Source organism: Perna viridis, chromosome 9 (assembly GCF_037379345.1).
Source record: "Perna viridis isolate PV_CMFRI_1.1 ecotype Kerala chromosome 9, ASM3737934v1, whole genome shotgun sequence".
NCBI lineage: Eukaryota > Metazoa > Mollusca > Bivalvia > Mytilida > Mytilidae > Perna > Perna viridis.
Window position 1 is genome coordinate 19,786,638 of NC_142453.1, and position 18,652 is coordinate 19,805,289.

The 18,652-nt window shown below is 36.4% G+C and overlaps 1 pseudogene; it reads right to left on the minus strand.

Annotated features, from left to right (window-relative positions):
* Nucleotides 1–8,768: 8,768 nt before the first annotated feature.
* Nucleotides 8,769–11,055, minus strand: LOC148607237 (uncharacterized; annotated as a pseudogene).
* Between the last annotated feature and the right edge of the window lie 7,597 nt (nucleotides 11,056–18,652).

An 18,652-nucleotide genomic window follows, 5' to 3' on the forward strand; every position in this document is an offset into this window, starting at 1 on the left:
CCTTGACAGATTTTTTTTACAGTTTTCAGCCAATATCTTAAAAAAAAATATAATAGATAGAAAGAAATTTTCAATTGCTGAAATGATCCTTATGATAAGTCCTACCAAAGTCTTGGTGAGTCAAAACTGTTGGACAACTCCTTGTTAACTTATTGCCCTTGAAAAACAAACTTTAACCAGGTGAGCGATTCAGACTCCTGAAAGACTCTTGTTTTAATCTGAACAGATTTGGAGACAAATACTGTAACCTATTCCAGGAAACATGTACTAACGATAAATTAAAGTTTGCATCTCTTAGAACCACTCTTAGAACTACATATGACACACCATAATCATAGGACCTCAATAATATTGAGATAACAATTGATGATTCCAATTTGAAAGTGTAATAGATTTTTTAATTGCAGTATTATTTTCTTCCTGAAATCGGAGCCATGACAAACGTAATGATTTTGACTTTACATTAGTAAACTGCCCCTTTCTTGGTGGCAATATACAACATCTCCAGCCTATGGAGTATACATATCACTAACGATCCGTTACTGTCGAGCCTGTGATCTGTACATAGACTTTTTCTGTGGAGCACGGTATTGTCAAATTAACTTCTTAATCAAGGGTGTGTAAAGCCTTTGTTAAGATCATCAAATATCAAAGTTTCAATATCGCAGTTTATACAAGATATCTTCTGTTAGATTCGACATCTTACCGGATCGACTATCTACGTCATACCGATCGTGACGGTTACTTGCTGGTGATGTAGCTCCTTTGACACAATGCAAAGTGGCTAGGTCTGTGATTCTTTACTGAACCTTTATTACAGTTATAAATCACACCGCTAGTGTGTGACTGCGTTGAAATTACCCTTATAGTTTGTCGATATTTTATCATAGCTATACCTATACCTAAGGAGCAAATATTTAATTTATCCTTTACCGGAAGTGGATGTTTTGGTTTTGTTTTATTCCCCCCAAATTATAGCACACAAATGAGCTCTTGTATTAATGCATGCTTTGTCATTTTTAAAACTTATATTTCTTTTGGTTTCAGTTTATAAAAAATAGAATTTTTTCATATTCACGACTCTGACTTCGTTTTGTTATTTGTGAGCACAGGAAATAACTCTCCAACCCGACAGACTGGTTTTCTGTATAATAAGAGCAAAAAATAGCAGTAAACTTCAAATTCAAATATTCGACTTACTGTAGTTGCAGTAAGTACTTGGATACTATAATAATAATAATGATTATTATTTCAAACCATGCAGATGCTTATCAAAGTGTAAATATATTTTTTTAAAAAGAAAAATGTTTCCTGTTCTTACTTTCCTCCAACAAAATCGCCAGCCATGTTGTAGCGATGGAATATGGCATGGGAGACCTGTTTGATCTGTGTAAAATATCAGGAATATTTCTGGGTTATTCATCGAATAATATGCAACTGGGTCCCAAACAGCATTCCTACGTTGGGCCAACGTTTGTTCAACGGAGTCATTAACGTTGGGCCAACGTGGGGTACCCAATGGTGGCCCCAAGTTGTAAGTGTAAAGAGAGCCAACGTTGTCCCAACGGAGGCAAACAATAGGCCAACGTAATGCCAACATTGACCCAACAAATACCCAATGTTGGACCAACATAAGCCCATCCCAGTGGTTCGACGATGGTATTCTTTGAGATACATTTGAATAAAGTTTCAAGATATGTTTAATTGTTATGTCGCAGTGTGCTGATGCTCCGCACCATATCAGAGAACGAGTGTAACGTCATCAATACAAACATCAATTTCATTGTATTTTATTTTATGAATTTATATATCCATTTGTTGCTTCTAAATGAACATATTTTAACTGGTTGCAATTTTATGCTGCCTATTTGTGCTAAAATATACTGGAAATAATTAACCGTAATGGGAGATTTAGGTTTAGCGCGCTATTAAACTAGTTTAACCTACCTTCCCTTTGAAATGCATGTACCAGGTCAGGATCATTGCGGCGATTTCCACTTTTCCGGTTGTTACTCTGATATTGCCGTTTGTTATACAGACGTTGCTTTTGACTACTGCCTAAATTTGATCAGTTCGTTAACTTTTAATTACTCGTCATTTACAACGTGTGGGGCTGCGATAAGCCAACTATTTTATATGCATACATCATTGTACATGTGTAAGATACAATAGGAAAAAAAATTATTTATGCTGAGAGACATGTATAGAATATGCCAAATCTCTAATAGTGCAGGTCTGGGTGTCAAAAGAATAGGCATGCATCAGCCCTAAGCTTGTCGTAAAGGGCAACTAAACAGTGCTCAGAACCCTAGCCGGGAGCTAGGGTGCTCTGGCCACAGAGCAACTGGGTTGTGTGCCCCAGGTGGTGGAATGGGATACCCCTGGCGTGTTACATGCTGGGGTTGTCAGGCTATAATACGGAAAACCTGACCGCAAATCATAGTGCTGCACCATGTTGGGAAAGATGCCACGTTCCTCACTCGTTAAAAAACGCTATTGTGATATTCTCCCGTAGGAACCACAGCGCTCCGCCACAGGAGGCTAAATTGCCCGACCCTACCCACCTCTCTCTATTTTCAGTGTCAATCAAAATTGTCGACCCCATTATCCTTGTGTCCCATCCCATTTTTCATTTCATCATCATTTCATGTTCATTGTATCATCCACATCATGTTCATCGCCTGGATATAGCTGAAATATTGCTGCTCGAGCGTTAAACCCCAACAAACAAACAAATCTAATAGTGCAGAACATATTGACATTTCCAACATTTTAGTGGAGTCTGGGTTCCTCATTTACTTATGTTTCTTTGTATGTGATATTTTGTTTATTTCATATTCTTTGTTGTGTTTGGGTCTATTATCTCGCGCCAAGTTTTATACTAGGAAGATATTCTGCTCCAATCTTGATTCCCCTGCATCATGCTCCTTTCTTGAAGCCCCATTGTATGACTAAATTTGTGTACTTTCTTAACAACGTAATCGTTCAGGGAGCTTTCAGATACACCTGTTAATATTGTACTTCGTTGTACCAGTAACGTTTAACAAAAATGTCCATCGACATTCCACCAATATATCGGCAACAAAGATAAAAACCAGGATATAAAATTTTAGCAAACAACAAAACATCTACACTGAAATAAAAACAACTCAAGATAACGAACAATCCACACTCCTAAAAGAATATAACGCGTACTTCAACTAAGGTTTGCCGACAAAAGAGACGTTATTTTGATTTCAAAATTGATTTAGAACTAAAACGATATATGACTAGATAAATATATTATACCTTTTTTTGGTTGATGAAGCAACATGTCAGACTAAAATTTCATGTTTCTTGTTAATGAACATGTTTGTTATGATAAAGGATTGTCTAGTGAAAGATCTAGGAAGAGCTAGCTGTTGACTTTCAATAAGTCATGTAATGGTGCTAAGATATAACCTATAGGTATTGATAACTTGCAGTGTCGTAGTCTCCCAACAAGGCCAATACGGACGCTTAGTACAGTACCTGAATATTCTTCACATTTGTTTAGATATGGTACGAAATCAGGGAGTGGGGATGGGAAATCAGTAATAAGTGGGCACTATTGATGATAATAAAACTTTTACTAAAACTATCAATAAAAAATATTGAAATCAATACAAATCAATGACAAATGAACATGCATCATTTTTGTTTGTAACTTATAAGGCTTTGATTAAGATGAGTGTATGATAACACAGGGGAATGAGGCATGGCAAAGGGGACTATAAAGTACAGACATTTGAGCAATGAATGGAAAATCTATCGCATAAGAAAGATATAAAATGGTCGCAATTTATAGCAACTCTATCCGCTAATAATCATGAGAAAAAGTCTACAATAAACGTATGTAACAGTGAGATAATAAAACATAACTCGCTTGGTTTTGACTGTGATTAAAGTCTTCTTGCCTGACAACCCCAGTATGTAACACGCCATGGGTACTCCATTCGACCACCTGGGACACACAATTAAATTGCCCTATGAGCAGAGCGCCCTAACCCCCGGCTATGGTTCTGAGCACTATTTAGTCGCCTTTTACGACAAGCTTAGCGCTGCTGCAGGCCTATTCCTTTGACACGCGGACCTGCACGCGGCCAACAACCAATTGTAGGTAATGTAATTGTTATAACTACTGTTATACTGCTTTCTATCATTAACAAAGCTTGAGGTCTAAATCGCACACTTGGCCGGCTAAGCTACATTCTACTGTACAAAGACTTTTTTTGAAAAAAAACAGCCATGTTTTTTTAAGGGTGGAAAAGCGTTGATTGTTGGGGTTAAACACACGAGCAGAAGTATTTCGGCCGTTAAACCCCAACAATCAATCAATCAACCAATTGAGGCGCTGTGGTTCATTCTCAATGATATTAACCCTTTTTTTGCTGGTATGTTACTTTTAATGTGTTACCTATCACTATAGGAAAATAAATTTCAAAACCATAATGGATGCAGTTCAAGATTTTGCTAGATCACAGATATAGAGAGAAATCGAGGCCTTGGCAGATTAGGTACGTACATTTGTGCCATCCTATCATTTGTACGGAATTGTATTGACCGTTTGGTCGGTTTGTGTTTAAATGTGGTATACCTCATACATGCTACATGCTAGGTTCGTGTGGCGATAGTACTTGAAACCTTACCGCAAACCATAGTGGTGCACCGTGTTTTGAAAATCGCACGTTAATGAATTCTGCTGTTATTCGACAGGAGAAGGACCCTAAGCTCCACAGGAGGCTAAATTATCCAACTATTATTATCCTTATGTCCCATCCCATTTTTCATCATCATTTCATGTTAATTAAATCACCCATTTTATGTTCATCATCCGGCTTTAGCTGAAATATTATCGCATGGGCGTTCCACACGAATCAATCAAACAATCAATTTTATCATTAAAAGTCTTTTTCACGGCTTGTTCTCGCCTGTAAAAATAAAGAAGAAAGGTTCAATTACGGTACATTGCGAACGTTCGGTGTTTTTTGTCCATTCAACAGTTGATAATTTTATAAAATTCCATTCAAAACCAACAAACAAAATAAATCACAAAAAAATCATAAAACGTATGTTTAGAATCGCTCTACTTTCATTTCTGGATATTCCCTCAAGCATAACACCGTCTGAGTTATGGTTTACTGTTACTACAATACATAAATACGACATGTCGAGACTTAACATCCGAAATGACTAATGAAGCAGGTTTAATTATGTAAAATTTAGTTCTTAGGTTACAATATGAGAAGGGAAATTCACGGATAGACGAAGCGAACATGTTCTTAAGAACATCTTCCTACCTGCAAGACAGTAAATGTATATAGTTTTAGCAATTTCAAATTGCTGCTGTACTTCCGATATCTGAAATAGCTGGTTTTTTTTTTTTATTTTAAAGTACACGAAATTTGAAATACTTTCAATTGTCTATCTTATATAATATTCCCGTAACTAGAATTTTATTAAAGTGCAGTAGCAGATGATGTAGCTTACATTTTGAGTGCAAGTATGTCCAAGAAGATGATATTCTTAGATATTTATAGTGCACGAATAAATTTTTGTTGACGAAAAGAAACAAACAAACAAGGAAAAACAAAAACAAAAAAAAAAAAAAAAACTTTTTAAAAAATATGTTTTATATTTTTTTGCAACTTTATTTTTCTAAAAGCAGGATTTTCAATATTATCATTAAAAAAATCTTTAAAGAAGACACAAGAAGTTAGACTAAAACGTTTTTAATCTGGTATCATTTAGGAGATAACTCAATAATTACATCATGAAAACATGAAAAGATATTTTTCTTCTACAGAACTTCCTAGAAATTTAAAATATTACCCTACCTCTAGAAAACAGGTCGGAATCATTCAGAGCATAGAACATAGTAAATGTCATATTTGGACATTCACAATTAGAAGCTGATGTATTTTTAAGTAGCTGTCTTTATAAGAATCATGCAAAATATGAAAAATGTGATACACCCCAAAAGAGGCTACCTATTTTTATTTTTGTAATTAAGTTGTTTTATGGGTCTATTCTTTGAAATGAGTAATTATTCATTCAAATCTACCTGCTCTTAGTGGATAATCAACATTGAAAATCATGTAGATTCTATTGTATTTGAGCGTCATTTACAGAGTTATCTCCCTTAATTTTGAAATCTACAGTGCATTCTATATAATTTATATCTCTAAAGAGCATGGGTTATATGAAAAACCACATGTTAATTTCTGTTTACTATGACATTTCAAACAAAATATCAAAAATAAAAATATGTAGGCTTTTTACCCATGAATCACGCTTTGCATGATCCTTAGCTGGAGTGATACTTAACATCTGATCAACTCCAGAGCTTAGAATTTCGTTTTGGGAAAACAATGATTATATAATAAAAAAAAGGAATTTTCAGAATTTCCTATTTTTTTTTTATTTCACCCCGCTTTGGTCATTTTGTCAATAAAATGCGAACAAATTTTATGATATATAGAACCTTTCCAATAACACAAGTTGAACTGTTTTAACTCCATTAAAGTGAATATTTTCACCTCTTCCTCACACATCAATAACGATGTAAAAAGATTTGGTCAATTTTTTTTCAGATATCGATGTTTCCATCATATTTATTTCATTTCAGGCTTTTAATTCTCTATTTTCATGTAACCTACTCTTAACAAAAGGGAACTTTAAATACTTTGAACGAGCTTTCGTCTTTCAAAAACATTCATAAAACATTAATTTTGAACTATTTCAAGGCAATTTAAGGGAAAGAATGGTACCCATATCCCGCTTAGAAATGCCAGGAAATGAACAAAAACTATCGTTTATAGCATGTAAAACTGTACAAAATAATTATTATGAAGACATTTATGTATAAATCATATTGTCTACGTACATCGTTTATTTCACTACATTCTAGTTAAACACGGATTTGTTGAATTCTGGAATAATTATGAATTTTTCTGACCGATTTCAATGATAATTTCGGATACTTGAACATTTGTTTGAAATTTGCCTTACTTGTGATATGAATCTTCGTGAAAATGACCGACGTCCTTTATTTACTTTCAAAATAAATCAAATGTAAAAACAGGTCATACTTTATTATATTTTATCAACTTTAGCAGAATAGAAAATATAGACTCGAAGTTTATTACACAATAGGTTGAATTTCATACAGTTATCGGGAATTTTTAACATACATTATTATGCATGTGCTTATTACTACGATGTATGCATTTCCTAATAAGGTAAAATGTTACCATACACCTGTCTCATAAATAAGGCATTGTTTAATATGAATCTTTATTATTGATAAATATCTTATAGACTTGCCCCACGAGTTTTTCTGGCCACGTTTTTTCTTCTCCCATAGTTCTTTTCTTTCCGTAGTACACGTAATATCCAGGCCTTGATCTATGTCATTTGATCAAAACAACTGTACAAAACAAGGAAAAGAAATTACACGCCCAAACGAAACTTTTATCAAGTCCATGAAATATAGATATGGCTTTAATTAGATGAAATAATATTATTATATATACAAAATCCGAAATGTCACCAAGAAGAAATCTGTATTTTTCTGAAAATATAAGTAATATAAGATACATTTATGACATTGGTGCAAACATAGCCAAAACTATATGTTAAAACCTCTATATCCCATTACATTCACCCCTATGTGTACGAGACGACATAACGACATGTGTATGAACGCTATACAAGTACTAGTATAAATTCTGTATTTTTTAAAAAAACAAATGTGCACAATTTGCTAAAATTGAATTCTAATTTAGAACAAAATTGTTAATCATCAGACACCACAGCAATGTTTAAGTCCAAGAATTTTATGTCTGCATTGCCTGAACATATTAAGAGATAAGGTACATGTACCATAGCATCTACGTGTTTAAAATCTAGAAATGTGAGTTTGTGAAATGTATAATCCTCCACAAATGCATCAACAGCAGTTATGCTCCCCATTTCACATTCTCTCGCCTTTTTTGTTTCAAAAAGGGGTTTACGGAATCTTGATCAATGATTAACTGCAAATATATATATATATAACAACAATAAAAAGAAGCAGAAAAGTATGTCTACAAAATATGTTTAAGATAGAATGGCTTTTTGCTGAAATTGTCAGGCTGAAATAAGACTTAGACGCCCTCATTTAAAAGGGAAGACTATGTAAGCCATAATCTGTTAAGTGTTCATGAAATTTTAATTATTTAACATAATTATACTCGACGTCACATACACCACATTTTCGATTTGAAGCTCTTTTTTTTAAACTGTCGGGACTTACCGCTAGAGTTGTCTCCCTTTTATCCAATTTGAAGATAGTTCGCATATATGCATGACGTGATAGTACCAGCGAGTCGTTTATTGACTGAAATCGTGAGTAACAAATGCTTACGGGAAAATCTTATACTAATATCCGCTATGTTGTTTCTACGGGACGATTTGTTTACAAACGAAGTTCGTAAGTTCCCGCCGTCCGATGACAATCGTATTATTTCCCGCCATATTGGATGTAAACAAAAGCTGATTTGTCGGACGCTTTTGACACAATGCTGTTCTGTTTTTAAGTCATTAGACTGTTAACACAGTTTTTTGTGTACCATTGACGATTTAAGGCAATTTAAAACTGGATTTAAAGTAAGACAGCCAGGATTTCTGAGTTCAGACATTTTTCTTTTGTCAGTACCTCACATGCAACGTATTTTTGTCGGATTATTTGAATCATTCTGATAGAGTTATTACTCGATCATTAAGCACGAGAGGTTACAGTTATCAGGACACAGGCATTTGGAGGAATGCCTTTCCATTTTAATCTTAAGGAGACGTTGAGTAATCTCTTGCATTATTGTCATTATCACTATTGTATTGTGGAATGAATTGACAACTGAAAAGATCATGAAAATGTAAATTTATTAAAGGTCGATGAAATTTGAAGCTACTTCAAAATAGTCAGCTAACCCACACAAACCACTGTTTTTTTTCCACCCCACAAAAATTTTAAATTTATAATAGTTTTGCATTGAAACTTTAGAATGATGAACATACCAAGTAAACCAAGCGGTGTTTCTGTACATATTTTGAAAATTGTAAATGAAAGGTACTGGTATGCGCCGTATGTGATCGAACGTACATATACACAGGTTTGTAACTGAAGACATTGCTCTTTGTGTTGTAGTCATATTTTTTACCATGAAATGAATTTCAACATCCAAAGGATATTTCTCGGTAATCTTCCTTTGATTTGACTATATAGAAGTACAAAATGTACACCATCTCAGTGCACAGCAACTTTCTTTAAGTTAGTTGATATGTGTTTGATTCAAGATAGAAGTGTCAAGACATACCAAAACTCAGTGCAACAGTATTGTCCATATTTTCTTTTCACTGGTGTATTTTTAACCAAGTTTATAACTATATTGTGATAAATCAGATGCTAAGTACATTTGTAATTCGGTAAATAGAATTGTTGTGTTGTAAGAAACCATATCTTGTACTTTTATGTAATTACTTAACATTAATTAACATACTGTCAGTATGAATTCTAAATTCACTACTCTGCGCTGTAGAGAATTGATGTGTATTAAATGGTATATTGTTAACGCATGCATGTATAATTTTGCAACTCCATTAAACACAATATTGACAAATATTTGACTCCATATTTTCTACCCCGTGCAGGTCCGGGTGTTGAAAGAATAGGCCTGCAGCAGCACTAAGCTTGACGTAAAAGGCGACTAAATAGTGCTTAGAACCTTAGTCGGGGGCTAGGGCGCTCTGCACACAGAGCAACTGGGATGTGTGCCCCAGGTGGTGGAATGGGGTACCCCTGGTGTGTTACATGCTGGGGTTGTCAGGCTATAATACGGAAAACCTGACCGCAAACCATAGTGGTGCACCGTGTTGGGAAAGATAACACGTGCCTCTCACGTTAAAGAACCCTACTGTGTTATTCTCTGGGAGTAGGAACCATAGGGCTCCGCCACAGGAGGCTAAATTGCACGACCCTACCCACCTCTCCCTATTTCCAGTGGCAATCAAAATTTGTCGACCCCATTGTGTCCCATCCCTTTTTGATTTCATCATTTCATGTTCATTTTATCATCAATTTCATGTTCATCGTCTGAACATAGCTGAAATATTGCTGCTCGGACGTTAAACCCCAACAAACGAACAAACAAACTGAGTCCGTCCATCTGCCAGAGCTTTTCCTCAAACTCCCTTATCGCGTGAGTCTCATATCTGTCCCAGGTCTGACCATCAAAATGGGACTTGGCTTCCTTGAAAAGCTTTATACAATCTGATTTTTTGCAGGTAGTATTTCTACTATCTACAAAGCCTTTTAAGTTAGACCAAACCATTTCGATTGGATTGAGCTCACAGTGATAAGGAGGTAATCGTAAAACCTCATGGCCATGAGCTGATGCAATGCCGCCAATCACATACTTTGGACGAGGCTTGTTTTGACTTACAAGATTACTTAACTCAGCCTTTTCCATTTTCCTATCGTAACGGACATTGTTTTTTTTCCAGCCATGCTGAGATGTCTGACTGTTTGGCACTTTTTGTTGGCACCCTAAATTCAGGGTCCAAGTGGCTGTGATACGGAGCATTGTCCATTACGACCACAGACTGTGGGGGCAATCTTGGGAGGAGGGTGTCTTTGAACCACTCTGTAAAGTGCTCCTTATTCATCTCGTCATGATAATCCTGACTATTGGATTTAGATGCAAAGTTCAGACCACACCCAGGGATGAGGCCTTGACCTTTGTAACCAGCATCAAGGATTATCAATCTAGTACCTTTCACCATAGGTATTTTACGAGAACTGCCTTAACAGTGTGGCTCAAAAACTGACATGGAGGTACTGGGAACATCCAGCCAATCTCCCTTGATCACATGATTTGTATTCAGCCAATACTCATCCAAATATACGATTTTGCGGCCTTGTTGCCTAAACTTACGTATCTTGCGAAGGTATGTATGACGCCATTGCACAATGTGAGGACGCTCTGTAATGAATCTCATCTAACCCCGTGCAGGTCCGGGTGTTAAAAAGAATAGGCCTGCAGCAGCGCTAAGCTTGTCGTATAAGGCGACTAAGTAGTGCTCAGAAAACCTAGCCGGGGGCTAGGCGCTCTGCCCAAAGAGCAACTGGGATGTGTGCCCCAGGTGGTGGAATGGGGTACTCCTGGCGTGTTACATGCTGGGGTTGTCAGGCTATAATACGGAAAACCTGACCGCAAACCATAGTGGTGCACCGTGTTGGGAAAGATGCCACGTTCCTCGCACGTTAAAGAACCCTGCTGTGGTATTCGATAGGAGTAGGAACCTTTGCGCTCCGCCACAGGAGGCTAAATTGCCCTACCTTACCCATCCCCCTTTTTCCAGTGGCAGTCAAAATTTGTCGACCCTATTATCCTTGTGTCCCATCCTTTTTTTTTTCATTTCATGTTCATTTTATCATCCATTTCATGTTCATCGTCTGAATATAGCTGAAATATTGCTGCTCGGACGTTAAACCCCAACAAACAAACAAACAAACTGTAATGAATCCCCGTTCTGATGCTTTCTTGCAGAACCTGAAACAGAAAGTAAAATTTTGATAAGTACATGTATAACTTGCCATGATTAAACATACCCTTATCACTTTTTTATGGTACGCACATGTGCTCTGACTTGTGTAAAATGAAATTGTACCGACGAAAATTATAAGAATAGCTAAAGAGTGATTTCCCTCTAGATCTAAGTTTTATCAATATAGCAATTTCATGTCAAGTACACTGACACATAGTAGGGTCAAGGCTATGTGAACTCCTATCTGTTGGAAATTTGTGCAAAATCTTTCCCAAAAAGAATGAGAAAATAAAAGCCTTGAAATTACCGGAATCCCAGTTGTTTCACTGTTCTTGCCACAGTAGATACTGAAACAACAACGTCTTGCGCTTACATAAAATATTGATAGACAGGGTGATTCTTTTATACCCCATAACTATATTTGCAGGAGGTATAATAACGTAAATATTCCTTGCTAGATGGAGGCAATATTGTACTATATAAAAATTGTTTTCTTTAAACAATCCTAATTTCGGGGATTTGATACATCGCATCTACCCAAAAGACCTTGAGATAAAGGATACTACAGACACTGTAAAGTCAGCCTCATATCTTGACCTACACTTAGAAATCGATGGTAAAGGAAAACTATTGACCAAACTTTACGACAAACGTGATGACTTTTCATTCAGAATTGTCGACTTTCCTTCATCTGTGGCAACATCCCTTCAGCACCTGCGTATGGAGTGTTCATATCACAACTCATACGTTATGCCAGAGCTTGCCTAAACTACGCAGACTTTTTATATCGCGCTAGCTAATAGGCTTCTGGAACAGGGTTATGTTGCTACAAGATTGAAGTCATCACTATGGTCGTCATCATGAACTCGTGGATCGTTATGATGTATCCATCTGCACCATGAAAACTGATTTATTCAACGGGTCATAGTTTTCCTTTCCTCCTTTGTCTACCCCGGACTTGACTTTTTATGATTAACTCGGCGGGTGTTCCTAGAAAAAAACAGAGGACGCTTACCCTACCGATGCACCTGGTCCATGCTCCCAGTTTTTAGTGGAGTCCGAGTTGCTCATTTACTTCTGTTACTTTGTATGTATGATTTTAGTTACTTTATGTTCTTTGTTGTGTATGTCTGTTTTCCATGTCTGGTCTTTGTCCCTGGATTACATTCTATTGATTACCGCTATAACCTTGGTTCCCTTGATTACTAATTCCAACTGTGTATGAATCACATACACTTTCTCAATTTGGAGTTGAAATATGTCGTTATTACCTGTTGCTCTAGCAATACGACTAACAGGGCTTTTAAGACACCATGCTCTACATATTTTTCACAATATCCAAAAAAAAAAAAAAAAAAAAGAATTTACATTAGTTTAAATAATAACGGTTTGCTCCATAAAATACCTGAGTACAGTATTGCACTTCAAAATACATGTACATGTACTTCATTTTTTAGGGATTTAAATGTTTTGCAGGGCAAAGCTTGACACAACCACAAAGTTCAAACATTAAATAATTAAGTCAAGTATAAACTCTATATATTCAGGCTTAATACCTTTCATAAAAGTTTGGTAGCCCATCTCAAAATCTAGCAGCTATAGGCGACTGAGCAATTCCAATTTTTATCCCTTAAGATACGTATTTGACCAGAATCAAAATGACAACTTTCAACCCCATATTGTAAAACTGTTTCATGAGACAGAGTACCTGAACTCAGTCCTTAAGAGAAATGTCAATTTATATTTGATTAAACATGTTTTTTCATATCCACTTGTAAAAAAATGTAATTAATGTTGTTTATATTCCATACAAGAATATGTTGTAACTGGGTCATAACCATATTTCATTTGTGAGTTTGTGCCAATAGAGTATTTGCATTTAATGGGGGCGGGGCTAGGAACAGACTTTAAAGAGAAAGAGTTAGGATTGAAGTAGCAAGAAAAACAAGAGTCTCCCAGGAGCCCGAATAGCTCACCTGGCCAAATTTTTGCCTGTCCAACCCCTATGTTCACTTTTTAGTAATGATGTAAGTGATTTTTAACAATCAAAAATTCAAATAGTCATTTTGTTTAGGATACCCTCAAAACCAAAAATACAAATTTGTTTTGAATTCTGTATTGTATCTTCTGAGAAAAAAGAATTTTGAAAAAAAATATAAAAAAACAGCAAAAAACGTCTAAAAAGGTCAATAATTCCAACAAATTTTCACCACAATTTTACAACAGATAATTACAAAAAAAGTAGAAAATGTGATCACAGCCCACTCTTCCCATAAATTTCAAATTGTTGTTCCCTTAGTGGTATAGCATCGTACGGTACGATTTCAGGTCCATTTACTTCATTCAGGTTATCATATAGATATAAGAAAAATGATTGTTTTTCAGGCCCTTTATTCCCAAAATAGGTCAATTCACCACCCCTATATGACAAAAAATAATAATTAAATAATAATAATTATAAATCCTAGTCTTCCCTTGGTTTTACAAAAAGGTATGAATAGGAAGTACATTTTATACATTTTGGTTTATAAAAGAGGGCAGTCAGGATGAAATTTGAAATGAAAAAGCAGAATTTAAGTTTGCAAGAAATAAAAAAGGTAGTGTCTATTATTGCCTTACTATATCTTGTATATATGTTTATATTTATATTTTTTAGAGCAAGACATATAGTTTTCTCAAAAAAAAGGACAAGATAGAAAATTCGATCTTACCCACATTTAAATTGAATTGTTACTACATGTATGTGGTTATATCAAACTGCACCATGTGAAACTTCTTTTTTTCTAGGATTTATATGGCATTCTTTGATTAAAATATGAAATGATTGTTTCTGTAATCACCAAATGGAATAAACATTGAAATGTTCATTATAAACTCACAGTTTTAGTTTTTTATTATGTATGTTACTTTTGTATAATGAAGATTTTGACTGTTAGTGAGAAATTCAAACATGTTTATGACGTTGTAAGAAATCTATGGACGTTTGTATTTCTTTGGATTGTTACTCTACAAATTAACCGTGTTTGATCAAGAAAATTGGTGTATGTTGGCTGGCCTATGGTGGGGGTCTAGTGATTTTCGCCTTTTTCAGTTAACCTAACTTTTCTAGTATAGGGGGTCAGACATTTAGGAATTAGAATTAAAATTGAAACTAGGTACAATTTATATCGATATTAATATGAAATTTTATTATGCAAAAAAAAACATGTTTGTTTGTTTGTTGGGGTTTAATGTCCGAGCAGCTATATTTCAGCTATATTCAGACGATGAACATGAAATTGATGAAAAAAAGAAACATAAAATCAGTGGCTATACTCTATCATTACAGGAATGTGTAAAGTTATAAAAACTATAATATAAGAATTCATATTCCATACAAAGAGAGCCCCATGCAGGTCCGGGTGTTAAAAGAATAGGCCTGCAGCAGCGCTAAGCTTGTCGTATAAGGCGACTAAATAGTGCTCAGAAACCTAGCCGGGGGCTAGGCACTCTGCCCACTGAGCAACTGGGATGTGTGCCCCAGGTGGTGGAATGGGGGTACCCCTGGCGTGTTACATGCTGGGGTTGTCAGGCTATAATACGGAAAACCTGACCGCAAACCATAGTGGTGCACCGTGTAGGGAAAGATGCCACGTTCCTCGCACGTTAAAGAACCCTGCTGTGGTATTTTCAGCATAGGAGGTTTTAGGCCAGAATTTTTATTTCCAAAAACTGCACCCCCAAACTCAGAATAAAATAGTTTTCTCCTTACTGTACCAGAAGTTGTACTTTATAGATTTAGTGACATGATACATATATGAATAATGAAATATCATTTTCAGACTATACAGTGTTTTGTAACTTGTTTGAAAAGGTTTCATACAGGTCTGTCTTTTAAAATATGACAAGTTCTGTAATGTATGTACTTGTATTATCAATATTTTAACACAGTCTTATTTAAAAAGGAGGGAGGTTGCATATTGATTTAATATTAATGCCTGTCCTGTGATTCTTAAGACCAAGTCGTCTGATAAGGCTCTCAGTTTTGATTCATTGTTTTGATTTATGCTTGATTTGGAAACGCTGTATTGTCAGTCACTCAGTTACTGGTATATCATCAATATTGTATTAATTTGGAGATTCTCTACCTCAAAATTTCTCCTCCCTTTAACCATTTTCACACACTATGATTTTCTTCTCAATCTGGATGACCAAAACAGTGGAGTTCGTCTGCTTGATAAAATTCTAGGCATTGTGCCTTGTTTGCGTATAATAAATTTGAAATTTCCGAACTAACGCCGAAATGCATTCTGGGTTATTCGGTTTTTGGACAAACCATTGAAACGTAAACAACATCTCCTAGCAACCCGATCACTGTAAGCATGGTCGACTTTTGACAATGTAAATATTAGGACCGGGAAATAAGATCTCACCGGAATTTAACGATTCAATGTTTAGGGTTTGTTTGTTAGTTTGTTGGGGTTTAACGTCCGAGCAGCAATATTTCAGCTATATTCAGACAATGAACATGAAATGGATGATAAAATGAACATGAAATGAAAAAAAAGGATGAGTCACAAGGATAATAGGGTCGACAAATTTTGATTGCCACTGGAAAAAGGGGGGTGGGTCAGGTCGGGCAATTTAGCCTCCTGTGGCGGAGCGCAAAGGTTCCTACTCCTATCGAATACCACAGCATGCATGGTTCTTTAACGTGCGAGGAACGTGGCATCTTTCCCAACACGGTGCACCACTATGGTTTGCGGTCAGGTTTTCCGTATTATAGCCTGACAACCCCAGCACGTAACACGCCAGGGGTACCCCATTCCACCACCTGGGGCACACATCCCAGTTGCTCTGTGGGCAGAGCGCCTAGCCCCCGGCTAGGTTTCTGAGCACTATTTAGTCGCCTTATACAACAAGCTTAGCGCTGCTGCAGGCCTATTCTTTTAACACCCGGACCTGCACGGGGCTCAATGTTTAGGGAGAAGCCGTTTGGCAGAACGAATGAGCAAGTCATTTATGACAATTTAACCGAGGTAGGTGCCAATAAAGTCGTAGACAATATTTTTATTCAAATTTTAACAGTATCTTACTTATGTGACGCCTAGTATAATTAATCGGAATTTCTCGCGCCTATGGGTGCCATAATGATCGGTTGAGCTGTGACGTCATGAAGTCAGTTTGTGAAGTGAAAGAAAATCTGAATTGATTACGATATCCGAAAGAAAGCGCATAGTTGGGACTTTTCCCCTATAATTTCAATCCAAAATATACAGGAGAGATTGTGGCACAAGACGTAAGCAAATGTCATAAAATATTGAGGAACGATAGTATTTGCGGCTAGAAGACTAGTATTTTTGAGGAGTATCTTGAAGCTACTTCCCATAAGTATTCGTTTTGCCGGTCAAAAATCTGTTTAATATTACTCTTTTATCATTTGTGCAGTCATTAGGTTAACAAGACAGCATGTTTTGGTCATCAGAAAATCAGGATCGTAAAAATGTTTACGGAATAGTCTTTGTGTGTATATAAATATGCAGTACTTGTATCAGTACTAAAATGATTAAGTGATTCACGAGCTAATCGGAAGCTATCGGTAAAATAATAAAAAAAAAAGTCTGCGTATGTTCAACGCGATCGATTCCTTTAGATAGAAATGTTTTGCAAGATGGCTTTTCACTTATAATTCAGGTATTTCGAATTTTGCATAGCCTTGTAAATTTTACAAAAGCGTATTTTGGATTAAAGGTTATTTATTTTTGGTTACACATGTATGATTTTTCATTAGAGCCTAATCTCCCTTTAATGTAGGTGGAAAGAGTAAGCTCGCAGCAGCATTAAGATTGTCATAAAGTTCGTATAAATAGCGCACATAACCCTGGTCGTTGGCAAGGGCGCTTTGCCAACATAGCAAATGAATTGTGTGACCCAGGTAGTGGAATGGGGATATTCTTGTCATCTTATATATGAAGTTCTTTATTACCATGTTCACACCTCTGCCTACTGAAGCAGCATTTGCAGCATTCACATTTGTATCCGGTAACCATATCATGACATGTACCACCATTTAAGCAAGGCCTCTCAGCGCATCGATACCTTAATAAAAATTATTAATCATAGTAACTATACATGTTAATCTTAAGTAAGTGTGAATGTTTACTTATACTGTGTTAATATCTGTTTTTATACCCTTTCGTGCTATCTGTATGTATTATTATATTTTAATTACAGTTTTACGGTGACACAGTTATTTGGCTTCACCATATATGTTAGATTTTCTATTGAATATAATAGTGCATCCGTATTCACAGAAACATTTCCACAGCTCTTGAATCATTTTAACTTCCAACTAACACAAGATACTCATTATCCATAGTACTTTTATTTCTTTTTCTATTGTCCAATTAATTTTTGATTAAATCAAGCCCCGTGCAGGTCCGGGCGTTAAAAGAATAGGCCTGCAGCAGCGCTAGTCTTGTCGTAAAAGGCGACTAAATAGTGCTCAGAACCTTAGCCGGGGGCTAGGGCGCTCTGCCCACAGAGCAACTGGGATGTGTACCCCTGGTATGTTACATGCTGGGGTTGTCAGGCTATAATATGGAAAACCTGACCGCAAACCATAGTGGTGCACCGTGTTGGGAAAGATGCCACGTTCCTCGCACGTTAAAGAACCTTATTGTGGTATTCTCCCGGAATAGGAACCATAGGGCTCCGCCACAGGAGGCTAAATTGCCCGACCATACCCGCCCCGTGCAGGCCCAGGTGTTAAAAGAATAGGCCTGCAGCAACGCTAAGCTTGTCGTAAAAGGCGACTAAATAGTGCTCAGAAACCTAGCCGGGGGTTAGGCGCTCTGCCCACAGAGCAACTGGGATGTGTGCCCCAGGTGGTGGAATGGGGTACCCCTGGCATGTTGCATGCTGGGGTTGTCAGGCTATAATACGGAAAACCTGACCGCAAACCATAGTGGTGCACCGTGTTGGGAAAGATGCCACGTTCCTCGCACGTTAAAGAACCTTACTGTGGTATTCTCCCGGAATAGGAACCATAGGGCTCCGCCACAGGAGG